General features: G+C 41.6%; 1 protein-coding gene across 29 annotated transcripts in view; it reads left to right on the forward strand.

Moving 5' to 3' along the window:
- NRXN1 (neurexin 1) overlaps positions 1 to 18,482 on the forward strand; it is a 1,287,731-nt gene that overhangs the window by 692,414 nt on the left and 576,835 nt on the right. The window lies entirely within an intron of this gene.

Raw genomic sequence — 18,482 nt, forward strand, 5'->3', positions numbered from 1 at the left:
TTTGCACATGGCTCAGAATGTTTTGTACATGTCAAGCTTAGTTTGAGGAATTAGGAAGAGGGATATTGATAAACTAGAGCATGTTCAGAGGGGGCAACCACAATAGTGAAAGGTCTGGAAGCCATGCCCTATGAGGAGTGGCTTAGGGAGCTGGGTATGTTTAACTTACAGAAGAGAAGGTTAAGGGCTGACACGATAGCCATATTTAATAATAATTATTATAATAAAGTTTATTTATATTTCCTGCCTCTCCCAGGAGGTGGAATTACATCAGTAAAAATAATACAATAATACAAAATACGATCAATAAAACACTAATACTGAATTAACTGACATTCCTATTAGTTCTCTAAAATAACAATTCATCAGTTCATCAATAGCCACAGTCCAGTACTCAGTATTTATATATTGAAGGGATGTCATATTGAGCATGAAGCAACCTTGTTTTCCGCTGCTCCAGAGACTAGGATCAATGCGTTCAAGCTACAGGAAAAAAGATTCCACATAAACATTAGGAGAACTTCTTGACAGTAAGAGCTGTTCAAGAGTGGAGCACATTCCCTCAGAGTATGATGGAGTCTCCTCCTTTGGAGGTTTTATAACAGAGGCTTGGTGGCCATCTGTTGATGGTGCTTTGATTTTGAGTTCCTGCATGGCAGGGGGTTGGATTGATGGCCCTTGTGGTCTCTTCTGCCTCTATGGTTCTATGAGGAACTTACAACCTTTTCTTCATCTCAACAATATGTTTTCTTCAACATGGATGTGCATCATCTAGTCCTTATGATTTTGCCCGTTCAGAATTTTTCAGTGTCTAGGCTGATACTGAGATATGTTAAGTAATAAAAAGGAAAGGATTGTCCTTGACAGTCAGGGCATACTTCATTAACTGACTTAACTGTTACTACTTAGCATGCATCTGTGAGTAGATCAGAGCTTGGCAAAGCTATGTTACAATGATAAACCTGGACATTAATATCTGCTTCAATCCAAACTTTCCTTAGAGGCTCCTCCTGTGGAGGTCCTGCACTTATCTGGAGTATTACATTTAGAATCTGAGTAGATATCTGGAGCCTAGAAAAGGGTGGAGTTGGGAGGGTCTAATACATCTCACACTATCCTTATGTTCACTGTGACTGAGCTGAGGTATTCTGGGAGTTTTTGTCCAGAAAAATAAACTTCTCCAAACTCCAGATTATAGGAGAAAGCAAAGGAAAGCTCTCTAGTGACAGAGCATAAGTTTTAGGCAGGATGGACCTCTGCAATGTGCCTATGAAAAGGCTGTAGCTCAGTAGTACAGCACATGGTTTGCATAGAGAACATTTTCTGGCCTCTCCACTTTCAAAGCATCCGGTAGATTGTGATGAATGAGAACCAATATAATGTAGTGGTTTGAGTGTTGGACCAGGGTTCAAATCTCCCCTTGGCTGTGGAAAACCCAGGTGACTTTGAGCAAGTCACATTCACTCAGCCTCAGAGGAAGACAATGGCAAGCCTCCTCTAAACAAATCTTGCCAGGAAAAACTCATAAGAGGTTTACTTTAAGGTCATCAGAAGTTGAAAATGACTTGAAGGCACACAACAACAAAAATGTCATTTAAAAAACTCCTCCTGGTCAGGGATGGCTTATAAATGTGTGTGTGTGACCTAATTGCAATCTAACAATGTCTGCAGGACCGCATGATTTCCAGCAGTGTGCTTCTCACTGATTGCTCTGTAGTCCCTGCTGTAGGATTCAACAATGGTGGTCAAGTGGTAGAAACATCAGGCTCTGCTCCAGGTGTGGACAAATTGTGATCCTCCAGATACTGTTGGATAACAATTCTTAGAAGCCCTAATCAGCATAGACAATGACGAAAAATGCTGTGGGTGCAGTGGCATAATGCCTGGAGGAGATCACTTTGCCCACCAGCTTTTTCCCCCCGAGTGCCATCTCCTAAGTACTATCGGCTAGATCTGCTTTCCCCGACTTAGTGCCCACCAAATGTTATAACCACCAATCCCCATGATCCTTTGCCACTGGCCTTGTTGGCTGGGGTTGATAGAAACTGCAGCCCAACATCTAGTTTGGTATGATTTGAAGGGATGTCACATTGAAGATAGAACAAGCTTGCTCTCTGCTGCTCCAGAGACTAGGACATGGAACAATGGATTCAAAGAACAGGAAAAGAGATTTCACCTAAACATTACGAAGAACTTCCTGACAGTAAGAACTGTTGGACAATGGAAAATGTGCTGCCTCTGAGTGTGGTGGAATCTCCTCCATTGGTGGTGTTTATATTTATTTATTTATTTATTTATTTAGTATTATTTAAACAGGTTTGATGGTCATCTGTTGGGAGTGCTTTGATTGTGTATTCCTGCATGGCAGGAAATTGGATTGGATGGCCCTTGTGGTCTCTTCCAACTCTAGATTCGGAAATTCAAATTTCCTGAATTAATGAATGAACTGTGAGGGCTGTTTTCTTATTTCTCTGAATGTCATGATTCAGTTCACCATTATTATTATTATTATTATTATTATTATTATTTTTAAAATGGCTAGATTAGGAAAAATAGCATACAAAGAAAGGCTCATATCATTCAAAAACTCTTCTGAAAATGTGTTAAACGACTGAATATGCACACAATCCTACATACAGCTTCTGTGAAGCTTAAACCAATGTGGCCACACCAAATCTTTGCCGGGGGGGGGGGGGGGAGGAGATGAAAATAGTATGGAGCACAAAATATGATGAAGCATACCTTATGGACAGATTTATCCATTCTCCAAGTCAGTTTAAATAGTCCTGGGCTACAGGGATGAACAGTTTGAGCTAGTACAATGCAGCTTCCTATATTCTCTTCTTAGATATTATGGAACAACAGTTCATTTCCATTTATCTCTGACTGGCATTTCCACAATGAATTTTCAAATTATAGAATGATCTTATAAAGCCCCCCTCTCTTCGTGTTCTTGAAGGGCATTTGAGTGTGATGTGCCTCAAATCCCTATGGAGCTTTTCACGGAATGGTTTGTGAAGATCCAGAATGGCAAGAATAGCTTTGCAGTAATTGTGGTGGTTTCTCAAGAGACAAGAATTATGTAACTGGAGTCGGAGGCTGGGCATTGAAAGAGTCCTTTATTACACCAAATCTGTAAAGAAAAAAATGTGGGTGGGGGGAGGAAAGAATAACCCAAATGCTGTTTTCTCTCCTTCACTATAGGGAATCATAAGAATAATTTAAATGATGGAACTGGACTCTTATTTTTGTTTTATTGATAACATATTTAATTCCACATCAAGCCTTTGAGAGTCATGAAGTAAAAAACAATTAACTGCTAATTTCATATTTTATCCATGATGGTGAAATGTAAATGCCCAGTAGGATATCCAGAAATTCGGTTTCTCTGATCTTTTTTTAAAAATAATTTTAATGTATATTTTACACTGATCTGCAACAGACTATGCAGAAATTGTTTAGCCCTGGTGGCTGCTATGTTAGCAGGGCAATGAATCCACTCTGTGTTCTAGTTCAAACATTACATGACCTATCTAAGGTGCTAGCACCAAATAAACTCAGCACTTTGGATTGCTTCTTTAACTTTGGCCTGGACCTCAGAGGAAACTTGCCACACTAAAGGCATGGAAGCCACCAGCTGCCACACTTATTTGGATCCATAGAGGTGGTTAAAGGTCATCTGTTTCATCAGAAACCTGCTATTAAAGCATTCCAATTGAGGTGACTATGCAGTCTCTACTTGTAATGCCCTAAAAAGGAGTATCAATTTCATTGTTGAACACCCATTATTATCAGAAATTCCCTTCTACTGTTTAATAACATGACAGACAGACTGACTGATTGACTGATGGACTAAATTGAATTCTCCTCCCACTTTCTTCTCTGAAACAATTTTAGCACTACAGTCAACCCTCCATATCCACAGATTCTGCATTCATGGAGTCAGCCATCCAGTGCTTGAAATATTTCCATATACACAAATATTTTCAAGCAATGGATGGTGTGTGTGTAATTCCCAAAGCAAACTTTGATTTTGCCATTTTACATAAGGAACACCATTTTACTATGCCACAGCATATAATGGGACTTGAGCATCCACAGATTTTGGTATCCATAGGGCCCATGTATTTCTTTTATCCAGTAAAATAAGCTTAGGAAAAATGCACTTTTTGACCAGCCGGACGAGACCTGATTATTTAAACAAGCCTTGAGCCGTTGAAGATATGCAATTAATGTAATATTCATATGTCTCATGCACATTTTTTTAAAAAAAATCTATATTAATATTTTAACTGGATTGATTGTTCAATGCTTTTTAAACTTTTGTATCATATATTGTTTTTGATTTTCAAAATAAACCTTGCATAGTGAGCTGCTTTAGGTCATATATAGTTTTAGGAAAAACACAGGAGATAAATATACACTTCCTGATCCCATCCTAGCTCTAGTTAGATTACATCAGCCAGTACCAATTATCTGTCTATGGTATGGGAGTATAGAGCAGCACAGTTGGAATCAGATCAGGTTTGTAGAACTGGGGTCCCAGCTTCCCAAAACAACCCTCTCCCTGACCTTATGAGAACAAACTTTCACACGGCTAAACATCCCTCTCTTGTGCACATATTCATTTTGTAGTAGAGAATAGAAAGCCTTTTCATTAACATATTTATGGCAGTGGCAGCTTGCCTAGTTTTATTTAAATATATTAGTAGCCCTTTTTATAATGAGGCCACCACATGTCAAAATTTCTGTCCATTGGCCTGAATTGGATTCTCCTGCTTTTCTCTTCCTGCCCCAAATAACTGTAACATAAATTGTTTAACCTTTTCTCTTACTGCCCTAAATAACTGTAACATAAATGCTTTAACCAGTACACTAGGATTGGGAAATATGCACCCTTGACAACCAGTTTGAGCCCCCCCCCCAAGGGCCTACTATTCTTATATATGTTTGGTTGTGTAGATGTGCGTGTGTGTATTTGAAAAGGCCTCTCCTGGGCTTAAAATAACCAGGGAAAGAACATGGTATTGCGGCTCATGGGCATACAGCATAGGATGAATAAATGCATATCCTCCAACATTTCACAGATGAATATCAGAACATGTGGCCAAGCACAGGGTAACCAGATGCCCTCCTTTCCCCAAACACGTCCTCCATTTCAACCTACTGTCCAGGAGGATTTCCAAAATGCCCTTCATTTAAATCATGACTAAGAAGCATGAATTTACATGTCTATGGCGCGTTACAGACGCGCTGAAGCGGCGTGCTAAAGTTGCCTCAGTATGTATTAGGGTTGAGAAGGGGCATCCCTTCCGGATGCCCCTAACCCCAATACGGACCGAGTCTGTACAAAATGGCAGCACCCGTTCCACATGGGGGCTGCCATCTTGATGTAGCGGACGCGTTGTGTCCGCACGTCACACAGCGCAAATGATGTGCAAGTGTGCCATTGGTGCCTCGCAGCATCATAGCCACGGCACAAAGAGAAGCGCCATTTGGGGGCTTCTTATTTGCAGCGCGGACGAGCCGCGCAGTTTGGACGCTGGGGCTCCTTCACGCTGCAAATGGCGGCGGTGGCAGACCGCCCATTCTGGGGGGTCTGTAACATGCCTATGACTGTTTTTTAGCTTTTAGTGTGTAATGTTCTACATTTTTCTTGAATGTCCTACATTTTGTAGTGCCTTGACCTCCTTTGCAGTTATGACATCTGATCACCCTAGGCTAAGCAGCATCAAAGCATAGTAAAAATGACAAAAGTTATTAATGAAGAACACACAAGCTAGAAGAGTCTCATCTGGTTTGCTTTTATCTGAACCTACTGGGAAGAGCAAAATTCTGCCTCCTCCTCCTCTCTGCTCCTACCATTGAGGTATTGAGTGCAAACTATTTTTGCCCTTTCAAATCAGTTTGCAGAAACTGAAGTCACTTCAGGACAAAGGAGGAAAATGGCAGGAAACAAGAAAAACTGGGATGGCAGATGATTTATTGGGAATTGTTTCCATCAATTTAAGATAGAGGATATGTAAATGGTGATAATAGAGAAGTGTCCATGTCTTTGGGATTCTGTGTGGTTTGCACACTAGAGGTAGAAAGAATCTGTGGTTCTTCTATGCCTTCAAAATGTTTCCAACCTATGGCAATCCTAAGGCAAACCTATCACAGGGATTTCTTAGCATGGCTTATATTTCATCTTCCTCTGAGGCTGTGCGAGTGTGACATACCCAAGTTCACCCAGTGGATTTCCATGGTTGAGTGTGGATTCAAACTCTGGTCTCCAGAGTCCCAGTTCAACACCCAGACCATTACACTATACTGGCTGCAGCTTGTAAAGAATATTTTCTAATTTTCTTATCCTCAGTGAAAAAGGGAGTTTCAGTGCAATGAGACACCCCCTTGAGACAGTCAACCAGTGGTGAGTTTTTCATATTTCAAGGCACATTTGTGAAAACTTAGCACAAAAGCAAAATCTTAGGTTTTGCACAGAAGTAATGCATTTGCATAGTAAAGTTAACATGTTTGATTGTTTTATATGCAAAATACCAAAATGTGCTGTCCAAAATAGTACAATCTTCTTTACCATCCTATTCTTCTGCATAGGTAAGCTGTGTCTATATTATTCTTGGATGTTAAAAGTTTTTGCTGACATGTGAGGACCATGTATTGAAAGGCAGGTTAGAAATGTACAAAATGATAAAGTAATAAATATAATCTCTCTACAACGCACCTAGAGAAAACAAATCCCTGAATCTTTGTGCAGATTGGGGTATATACTTATTGCATGTAAATGTTCTGAATAGATGGTACTGTAGACCAAGCCTTAAACTCCATCAGCAGAAGCATGCAGCTGGAAAGGCTTGGTGCCTGAGTACCATAATTTCCAAGACAGAGTTTAATGTACCAGTTTAACCTATAATTGATGCAGGAAATCTAGAAGACATGCTTGAAAACATATAGCAGGGACAGTCTACCTTTAAGATATTTCTCCTAACATTCAACTGAAACTTCCCATCCAGTAACCAAGGGACCCATACAGACAGGCCAAAATAAGGCTGCTTTGAGTCACTTTGGAGGTATGATATTTAAATGCTGCATGTGTCCTAAGAAGCCAGAAACCTGACTGCTTAAGATGTGTGTGTCATTTAAACAGCATACCTCCAAAGTGACCTGAAGCAGCTTTATTTTGGCCTGTCTGGGCCCTTAATTCTCTTAGAGCCAGCCCTGTCCTCTCTGGCAGCATGGAATAAAATGTTGCTTGAATAGATCTGACAGTGCTTCAGGTATTTAAAGAATGTCATCATGTCCCCCTCTCAGTTTCTGAAGTTAATTATACCCAATTCATTTCTTCCTAGGGTTTCTTTTACATATGTCTCATCGTTGTTACTGCTGCACTCAGAACCTGTTCTATTTTGTCTACCCATTTCTTAAACAGTATTTTCCTAGAACTACACACTGTACTCCAGAGAGATCAGATGAGTTAAACTAGTTTTAAGTAAGCAGAACGCCTGCAGGATCCTATGCATAACATAGTCCAATGCATAAATGATACTGAAGCATCACATAACTAGCATATATCTCCTTCAACTGCATTGTCTTTGTTTAGCCCATTATCCACCAACTGTTGCTTGTGCTTTTGATCTCCTACTCTTTCCTTTGCTCGTGTTTTACATTTGCCTTTATTAAATTTCTTCCTACTGCATTTTGACCTAAGGTCACACAATCAAGATCACTTTGAATTCAAATCCCATTCTTATGTTGGATTGTATGAATGCCGAAAGTGATCACTTACTGCAAATGGTTGCAATTTTCTACCTTGTCCTAGAGTGCATAAGCAAAGCCTTTTCTATCACTTCCTTCTTTAAAAAGAATTAGCTACTGTTGTGTGCCTTCAAGACATTTCTGACTCATGATGACCTGAAGGCAAACATATCACTGAGTTTTCTTGGCAGAATGTGTTCAGAGCTGGGTTTGCTTTTGCCTCCCTCTGAGGAATAGAGCGAGTATAACAAGCCCAAGATCACTCAGTGGGTTTCTGTGGTCAAGCAGGGATTTGAACCCTGGCCTCCCAGTATACTAGTCCAGCACTCAAATCAGTATACCATGGCTCTTAAAAAAAGAGTTAGCACTGGAAATAAAGTTAAATAAACAATGGCCGGTTACAGACCGGCACTTTAGTGCGTGACGAGCACGCACTAGGGTTACAAAAGGGCGGTGCTTCCGCACCGCCCTAACCCTAGTGCGTGCTCGTCACGCACTAAACGGTGGCGGCCCTTCCATATGGCCGCCGCCATGAGGACGTCACGGCCGCGCTGCCTCTAGACGGGGCGGCGTGGACGTGACGTCCTTGCTCTGCGCCAGGGCGCTTAGTGCGCCCTGAACACGGAGCAGGAAGGAGCTCCGTTTCAGAGCTCCTTCCTGGTTTAGTCCGCTGGGCGCAGCCTTCAGACGGCTGCGCCCAGCGGACTAAAAGAGAAAGGGGCCAAGCGGTCCCTTTCTCTTCTCCCCGCCGCCGCGGGGTGTCCTTGGGGCTTGAAGCCCCAGGGACACCCCTTTTTAGGCTGCGGGGAAGCGGCGTTTTGCTGCTTCCCCACAGCCTGAAAGGGGCGGATCGGGGCCTCAGCGGCTGCCGCTCTAACCACTGAGGCCCCGATACTCCGGGGAAAGGGGTGGGTCCAGACCGCCCCAAATGGGCGGTCTATAACCCGCCAATGAGAGCAAATACAGACCCACTAGAGAATGAAATGGGATCATACATACAATAGCAGAAGGTGGGTTCAATGTCAGTGCCCTCGTGAATACACTCCAGGTTTTAGCTGAAACTTTACAGGACCTTGGATAATGCCTTTAAAGTTTGGACTAAACCCTGCAGTGGATTCATTATCCATTGATGTGAAACTCACCAGCCACCACTGCAAATTGATGTGCATAAGAATAGGAAAGTCCTGTCTATTGTGGGCAATTTGGAGAATCCTAAACTGCTGAAAATATGACAGCCATGGAAACGATTGTTTGCTGTGTGCCTGGACTGGTGTTTGCAGGAGAGATATGAAAGTAGAAGAGCTCACTATTCCATGAACAAATAAGCCAGTTTACCTCTTCCAGTTTGAATTCAGGATCTGGGATGCCTCTGGATGTTATCATACCTAAATCACCACCTATCTAGCTGGCATGCTGCCACTCAGATGCATCCTGGGTTGAAGCCTCACGCAGTCAGCACTTTTTCAAAGTTGGGGAGCTTCTGAATTCAACAATTTGCCGGCTGAGCAAGGCTCTGTCCTGGTGGCATCTGGGTGGTAGCATCCCAACTAGATAGACAGCGATTTAGGTATGATAACATCCGGGGACATCCCGGATTCAAGCCAGAAGAGGTAAACCAGCTTATTTGTCAATGGGATAATTCCATCTTAAAAGTAATTCATAATGGGCAGCCAATTCTTTTTGTTTGGTTTGAGCCATGGAGGCAGGGATTGTAGTGAAAAATTGCTCATTTGTTGTTGGTATGTTGTTTTTTAAAAATAGGGGTGCTGGATCTTTGGTGTACCAGTACAGCCTGCTGAGGTGCACAGCCTACATGTGGACCTATTGTGCTACACTGAGTGAAAATTGGCCTCCTCCACCATTGTCCACCTCTGCCTTACACACATGGGCTGCAGTCCAGTATAACTCAGTGTAGCACAGTAGGTCCACATGCCGATCCATACAAGGTTGACTTACTGTATACAGCTTATGATTCCAATCCCACCTCCACCCCCATGAGGGTGGGCAAGATTGCTGAAGCATCTGGCTATGGGAATGCAGCAAAATGATTATAGCAGCATCGAATCCTTTGGAAGATGCTGGCAGATCTCTGTGCTAGTGTCATCATTCAGCAGCTAGCTACAGGGAGATGTTTCTGCTATCATGTCCACTTCCCACAAAGCAGGCAATGGACATGAAGGGGTTTTCAGAAGCTGTTCATTAAAGTGGGTGGTGGCTTTGGGAGCTTCAGATGGAGGAAGGGAATGATCACCCCTGCAGCACCCAAGATTAGGACACACACACACATATGTGAGGAAAACTAATGTTCATATATCCCAAACAGGATGCCAGCCATTCATGGTTATACTTTTTTGTGTTTGCGCAACAGATCTCTTATTTTCTTCTTTATTTCATTTTTATGCCACCTTTCTCCAAAAAGGGACCCAAGGCGGCTCACAGCTGCTTAAGCTGGGTTTTGCAGGAGTAACCATTTCATATGCGGCACACAATCTTGGATGGTGCATGCCTGCATGTCAGTTCATTCTGTGTACCATTTGATTCACTGGGATTATAGAAACAGCCATTGTGCATTCCCCATTGTACACTGGGATAGTAAGTGGATTCACTGGCAGCTATGTAGTATGTTGCACTGTTCAGCAGAAAAGCAATATATACCACGTCCACTTGAGAGTAGATTGACACAACATGTATGCTGTAGGATGTCATCCATTTGCTTGGTTACCTTATTTTCAACCCTTTCCCTAATGACTCCTAGTAATGGGATTTGCCTTTTTCACTGTCACAGCACACTGGCCATGTAAATTGATTTAGCAGAGAGAGGCAATGCCCTCTCTTTTTATGGCTTCAGCAACTTTCTTTCCCTCCTGAAGCAGAATAAACAACCCTTATTTCCTAAACTCTGTTCCATTCCCCCCCCCCCCCATTCATGGATACATGCTCCATTGACACCTGCAACAAGTATTCAGTATCTTTTGTTCTGATATCTCACTGTCAATTATCATTTCTTTGGGAATACATGAGCTCTTTCTTTGTATCATGGCTTCAGCATGCTGGTTCTGTTCAGCTTTGCATATTCTTTTGTATGCTTCCCCTTCCACCTTTAAAAAATGCAAAGAAATAAGGAAAGGGGAAGCATTTAATAGGCCTTCTTCTATCAGTCCCTAAGGGAAAGAGTCTTTATGGCAAGAAAATATTCAAAATGATAGTATCTGAGTAATTGAATGCACTACCAGGAATAATGAAGGGGGGTTAGTTTTGCTCAACCAGCAGTGACATGTCAGATTTAATTCAGATAGTTTGGCTCTAAAATTTGTAAATGATTTTAATTTCCTTGCAAACAAATCCCTGCCATTAAATATATCCAACTAATTATAAGAGACAGTCCTTTGAAAAAGCAAGCATCGTTCATTTTTCCCCATTTCCCCACATATATCCACTTCCATGGTTGTACCCCAAAGCCATTATCGTATTTTCAGCCCTGACTCACTACTGATATGTATTACTACAGATATTTAATTTGAGCTGCTTAATGCAACTTTGCTGGAATAACAGCCGACTTCAAAGAAAACATTCCCTCTGTAACCTTGACAAATGTACAGGGCTGAGGGATGATTTTCCTGTGAAGATTAAGCTCCTTTTCCTGCAAAGGATGCAGTATGTCAAACAAGACTGGGGAAGTCTCTGAATGCTTACAGAAATTCTTGTAGCTTAAAATGCACAGCAGCACTTCTGCCTAACTGGATACTACCTTGAGCTGTTATCTCTCTTAATCCAAATTTGCAAAAACTGATTAAGAGTTCCATCCTAACTGACCAAAATGGCCAAGGACCAGCTACGATGACAGTAGGCCAGTGAAAGCTGTGATTATTCCCAATTTCTCCCAGTCTAGAATTACATAGGGGCTGTCCTTACCCAGGACAGTCTTTACTGCTGACCTTGTAACTGTGGTCCTGAGATGGAGGAGGTTTGGATTCAGTGTAACTAAGGACAATACCGGACTACACTGTTATAGTTCTATTGTTCCACATTTACGAGTACAGCTGCCTCCTGTGGAATACTGGAATTTGCAGTTTAAGGAAAGCAATTTAGAATTATCAGTCAGATGCCTCTTAGAACTCACTAAACTACAAATCCCAGAATGCCAAAAGAGGCAGCCATAGCAATAACTGGATTAATAGTGCTATAATTGTATAATGTGGTATTGTCCTAACCCCTCTTCCGCCCCAACCCCCCTCCCCACTACAATTGGCCGTCTCTATCCACAAATTCAACCATCCATGGCTTAAAAATGTTTTTTTTTCCAAAAAACAAACTTTGATTTTTCTATTTTATATAAGGACATCATTTTACTACCCCATTGTATATGATGGGATTTGAGCATCCATGGATTTTGGTATCCATGTGGGGTCATGGAACCAAACCTCAGTGGATACAAAGGCCCATTTCACTTCTGTCGGTTAGGATTGCACTGCTTGGCTGCAAAGTCTTGCACATTTTCCTGGGAGTAAGCTGTATTGGACACAGTGAGATTTACTACTCAATAAGAATGCAGTGTGTGTGTGTGTGTGTGTGCGCGCGCGCATGCGCACCTTTAAGTCACGTAATGGCAACTCCATGAATTTCGTAGGGTTTTCTTAGGCAACGGATACTCAGAAGTGATTTCTCATTGCCTTCCTTTGAAATATAATCTACAGCACCTGGTATTCATTGGATGTCTCCCATCCAAGTACTAACCAGGGCTGGCACTGCTTAGCTTCCATGATGCACACAGGATCTTATGCCTTCATCCTCCTATATTTTACAGGTGAAAATGATGGCACATGGGGTCAAGCAGTATTAGAGTGTGGTGAAGATGGCAAAAATGGTGAATGAGGATGAAGAGACAAGCTAAGAGATGCTGCAGCTGTTTGTTTTTACTGAGCCTGCTGTGAAGGGCAAGATTCTGTCCCCTCGTCTTTTCTCTCCTCTGCTGACCTGCATGCAAACAATGTTTGCTCTTTGAACTCAGTTTGCAGCAAATGAAGTAAGCAGCAGGTAAAAGGGGAGAGAAAAAATTGGGACATTTTAAAAGCAGCTAAAAATGTGGGTGACAGAAGAATTATTAGGACAGTTTGTGCCAAATCAGAACAGTTTGAAGGCATGTGATTATTATTATTATTATTAAGCTTTATTTATATAGCGCTGTAAATTTACACAGCACTGTACATACGATCTTTTAACTAGCCGGTTCCCTGCCCTCAGGCTTACATCTAAAAAGACACAACACAAAAGGAGAAGGGAATGGTTGTGGGGAAGGGGATCAGGTCCTGGAGTTCATCTCTCCCACTGAGGCCTGGATCAAGGCAGATGGACTGGAGGGAGGGCTCTGTTTCTTAATGATAGGTCCGGTGGCACGGGGGGGGGGGCTGATGGCATTGGCCCACCCTCTCTTCCCCTCAGAGGCCAGGATGGAGCCAGATGCCTTCTGGAAAGGGCTCAGTTCCTTTGGGGAGGCCAGGTGGGATGGGCCTACCTCCGCTTTCCTCAGAGGCCAGGATGGAGCCAGATGCCTTCTGTGATAAAGACTAAATAATGTCACCTTGAACAACAGTTCCTATGGATTCTACCATTAATTCTTGTTGGAATCTTGTTGGTGTTTTACACATTAATACATGTTAAAGAAGTTGTTAAGTCTGATGCAGAACATCCTCATTTGGTCCAGTATACTGAAAGTGGAATTGTGGAATCCATGCCAGGGCACATTAGTTATGCATTGCCCATTGTCTATACACATGAATATTTGGTTGTGGATTTAGTGTCTTGCTTCAGTTGCACAATATTGCTATTTAACTCTAGAGGCCTGTACATTCTCAGTTCAAATGCAAAGGCTTCTATAGGTAGAAAACTCTCAAAGTAGGTGGGAAACTAGCTTAAAAACCACCATCACCATCCCTTACTTGAAAGTTTTAAATTTTGAGAATAGTTAGTGTAAATACATGCATGTATGTGTAAACATTCAGTGCCACTGAAGTCTAGTTCAGTGGAGTCTGAAATAGTACAGTGCAGACCCAAGCATGCCAGTTGAGTGGGAATTAAAACAGAGTTGTTTCCAGCTCTAGGAGGAAATTCTAGCATGCCCCTGGGGTCTAGACTGCACATGGGCACTTCTTTCTGTGCCTGATGCCTCTGAAAATATATCTAGGGTACACACCTATGGAAGAACTCTAATGACAAGGTGTGGAATTATGCTGTTTCTTAAGTTTTCTTAGATAAATGGTTGGACATTTTTATCTTATGTGGAATATCTGCATTCAGGTCAAGGTCAAAACTGTGCATGTGATACCAATGAACATGGATACATGTTGTGCATGGATTCACAGTGCATGGGTGTACATAGAGTGCATGGGTGTGCATAGTACATGGAGATGCATGCCCATTTGATTCTGCATTTAGTTGCTCATTCAGTACTTTCATTCAGCTGTACAATGTCATCATCCAACATAAGAGTTGCATAGCACAACAAATGCACAAGTGTGCGTGTGAAGATTTAGCTACACAACCCCAGTGTAGGATCTCAAATGAATATTGAATTGATTCCCTTGGGTATGAATGAAAAGGCTCCAAACATGTTACATTTCAGCTTTCATAATACACTCTGAATTTTTGATGAAGTGGACAGGAACCATCCTGCTCTCTTCTAGCATTATGGAGTAGGACCAAATGTTTCCATCTGCCCACTTATGTAAATGGTTTGACCAAAGACCCTAGAAAGACACCCAAATGGTCGTTCGTGAAAAGTGAAAAGGAGAGACCATTGTTCAGTGATGGAATACATGCTTTAAATGTAAATGGTCCCAGGTTCTACTGTTGGCAAATCCAGTTGAAAGATCAGCTAAGAAATAATGGGAAAGCCCTTTATTTAGCATCTTGGAGAGTTACTGCCAGTCTGAGTGGATAGTACTAGACTAAATGGATAAAATGTTTGAGCTAGTAATATGATGGACAACACTCTGGTGATCAGGGTTTGATTCCTTGGTTGGCCATGGAAACCCACTGGGTGACCTTGTGTGAGTCACACATGCTCATCCCAAGAAAAGCCTGTGATAGGTTCGCCTTAGGAACATCATACGTTGGAAATGACTTGAAGGCATACAACAACAACAATACATCTGCTTCTTAACATTACCATAATTAGCATGTGAGCATCAACTAGTGGTGGGTCTATAATATCACACAAAAAAGCTATCATCTGCAATCATCACTTATGTCTCTAAAATTATCTCCCCAGAGTTTTGGACCCTTAAAACTATAGAATGTAACCAGTATAGTCATTCATGCATTGTCTTAGTGACAACAGAAATGGATTGATTGATAGAATCCATATAGAAATCCCAGCTCTGGAATTACATGACAGCTTGCTTGTGTTAGATGCCTTGCATTCCCATCTTTGGGCTCAGCTAAGCTGGCGGGTTAGCCTGGTTGGGCAAGGTATTTGTCTTTCTAGGGTAAGAGGTCAGCCATTTGGAAGACAAGAAGAAAAGACCTAGTGTTGGGTGGATGGTCCTGGGAGGTCCCCATCCCCACCTCCAATGCTTCAGTTCTCATTTGCTTTTTCAATACAAGACTGTTATTTTGTATTCAGCTGCACATGGTTTAGTTTGCCGAGCTGGCAGGTGGCAGCCAGCCTGTAATTCTGGTCTTGATTGTCTTGCTGCCAAGACACAAAGGGAAGCAGTTGGGAATCCACTCCAACATTTTTCTGAGAGCCATGGTGTGTGCTTTTCACTCTAACATCCCCCATAAATCTTGTAGGAGTCATAAAGCTCTTAAGGATATGTGTGCTTAAATTTTAGAAGAAATTGTCATTTGAAAAAGAAAGAGAGAAAAACATGAATTGAGCAGATTCAAGTGGCCATCCAAACATTCCTGGATACACATCCATGCTTTCACACATACACATTACTTCATTATCAGGGCTGTACCCATTGTTTCCATTTACCATTCCTAGATTATTTAATTGTTTAACTTGTAGTTAAATACCCTAATACTTGAACATGGAAGCTAAGCAGGGTCAGCTCTGGTTAGTCTTTGGATAGGAAGTTGCTAATAAATACCAGGTGTTGTGGTATTAGATCAACTTTCTAATCTCTTCTATGAAGTCCTGTTTTCTTAATAGACCTAAATGTTCCTATTCTAGCTCAGTCACAGTAACATCATCTTACTCCTAAATTGACTGGTGGTTTAAGCCCAGTAGAAGCTGGGGAAAGGAAGTTATGCATGCCTGGCTATAGACTGTTTTTACAAAAGCAGGATCATATCTAGGTTTGAAGGGGACCTTGAGCATTTCCACTGCTGTGTCACTGTTTCAGTAGATAGAGATGCGTACACAGAATTAAAACAAAAACATGAGAGAAGAGAAGTGAGAAATTATCAGAATAATATAGGAATTTCTCACCTTTGATGAGACCTTCTTTTAAAATGTGGATGATGAATTCATCCACAGATGAGAGAACTGAGGATCAATGCAACAGGGGTATTTTGGGGATGGTGGCAATTATAATTATGATAAATAAATAATAAATATTTTTTTATTTCTATCCCGCTTTTTGCCAGGCAATCAAAGCGGCTTACAACAGGTTAAAATACATCCATATATACATAATGCCCCCCCTTAAAACAAGATTAAACAGTGTAAGATTAAAAGTACATATTAAACCGGTAGTCAGCTGACCAAGGTTGCCCTGCTTGTGGATGTCCCACTGAGGCATCTCCTCAGGCTTTATTGGAACAGAATGGCGGAGCAGATCAACCTTTTATCTGATCAAGTAAGGTGATTCTGGGGGTAGTTTATCAGAGAATGTGCATGCCCCCTCCTGTCTTCTGATTGATATGGATGCATGCAACACCCAAATGACTCTTGTTCAAAATGCATTAGAAATGACCAGTATGGACCGATTAACTTTTAATGCTCCTGTTTTCTGAGAAGTGCTATGCTCTCCTAGGAGATTCTGTCTTAACAGGACAGGATAACTGCTAGCCCATTAATATTGATGCTTTGCTGGTAGCAGGTTATAAAGCACCTAATCACATCAACAAATGTGCCAGCTCTCTATGTATCATGAAATTTGAATTTAGTGATACTACTTGGACTGTACAGGTGGGATGGAAGCAAGACTTACAAAAATATCCCCCCTCCCACATTCCCATGGCATATATTCTTACCACATGTTTGAACAATGGGTTCGGGGTTGTGAGGAACAGAATTGAAACAATTCCTCCCCCCCCCCTTGCTTTTTTTCAAGGTAAGAAATCATTTCTTGCTTTTCTGAATGCCACTCAGCTGCAGGTAAATTAGAATTCTACAGCTTTAGGATTGCCAATTAGAGCCAATTGTGACATAAATGGCACGCCTTGGCATTAACATTCTTAGCAGGTTCTTCCTGTTTCCCAACCCCAGCCCCTTTCCCAATTCCTGCCACCTCCACTAAACAGAGTTTGTTTCAAATGCCTATGTCTAATTTAGGAAACCCTGGAAACAGCAAATAATTCAATGGATTTTTGTAGTTGTTTTTGTAAAAAAGAAAAAAGTTAACGGAAATAGATATTTAAGACCTAAAATGGACAGCTTCCTATTCAGGAGTGTGATAAGCTACTTGTGATTAAGAGTGAATATACACTGTCAAAATAATGCAGTTGACACCATTTTTAGTGCTGTAGTTTCATCCCATGGAATCCTGTGATTTGTCATTTTACAAGGTCTTTAGTCTTCTCTACCAAACAGTGCTGGTGTTTCACAAAACTACAAATCCCAAGATTTGTTAGGATAGAGCCATGGCAGTTAAAGTGGTGTCAAACAGCATTATTTCTACAGTCTAGATGTACCTGTAGAAGTGGGACCAAATGCATCTGAGCAAGCCGACTTAAGTTTATGAAAGCTCATGCTGCCAACTTCTCTCAGCTAGTCTCAAATGTGCTACAAGATCTCTCTACATACCATAGAGGTAGGGTTTCAGGAGATGGTTGGGTGAGAGATTTAGAATCATAGAGTTGGAAGAGACCACAAAGGCCATCACACTTCAGGAAGCAGTGTGTGTGTCCATGTGTGTGCCCAATAGACATGCCTTGCAGGAGATGTCGTGGGTGTCTTCACTTAGGCATCATAGTTGTGGGTATGGTGCAGAAAATTACTAGTTATGCCTATCAGCACTGTGAGGCAATAATGTCCAGGGGGGCAAATGCTGGGGAGAAACTCCTTGACTTTTCACCTCTCTTGAAGGACAGAGCCATGGGTGTCACATAGCCTGTCCTGTAACTCTGAATTATCCCACTGCCTGTCGACATGTCAGAAGACTTTAACCCACCAATGAACATGAACCAGCACTTGATCTGTGCAATGTTCCTCCTCCACCTTTCAGGACAACCATCCCCTGTAGTTATAACTGTCATTAAAACACATATGGTAGTAGAACTCAAAGACATAGCTATGTCTGGAAAATTACTAAGCAAAGAGATCTTGTAGCACGTTTGAGACTAACTAAAGGAGCGGAGTTGGTAGCATGATCTTTCACAGACTTGAGCTCACTGCCTCTAAGGAAGCTAGAGAGTGCTAGTGTTTCATCAAACTGCAAATCCCAGGCTTCCATGGGATGCAGCCATGACAATGAAAGTAAAATCATGGTGCTAGAACTTTATAGTGTGAAAGGGGCCTGGGTCATTAAGGGTTTATTTGTTTGTTTAATTTAAAAAAA

This window comes from Sceloporus occidentalis, unplaced genomic scaffold (genome assembly GCF_023333645.1).
Source record: "Sceloporus occidentalis isolate IW3139 unplaced genomic scaffold, rSceOcc1.0.p SCAF_6, whole genome shotgun sequence".
In the NCBI taxonomy this organism is placed as follows: Eukaryota; Metazoa; Chordata; class Lepidosauria; order Squamata; family Phrynosomatidae; genus Sceloporus; species Sceloporus occidentalis.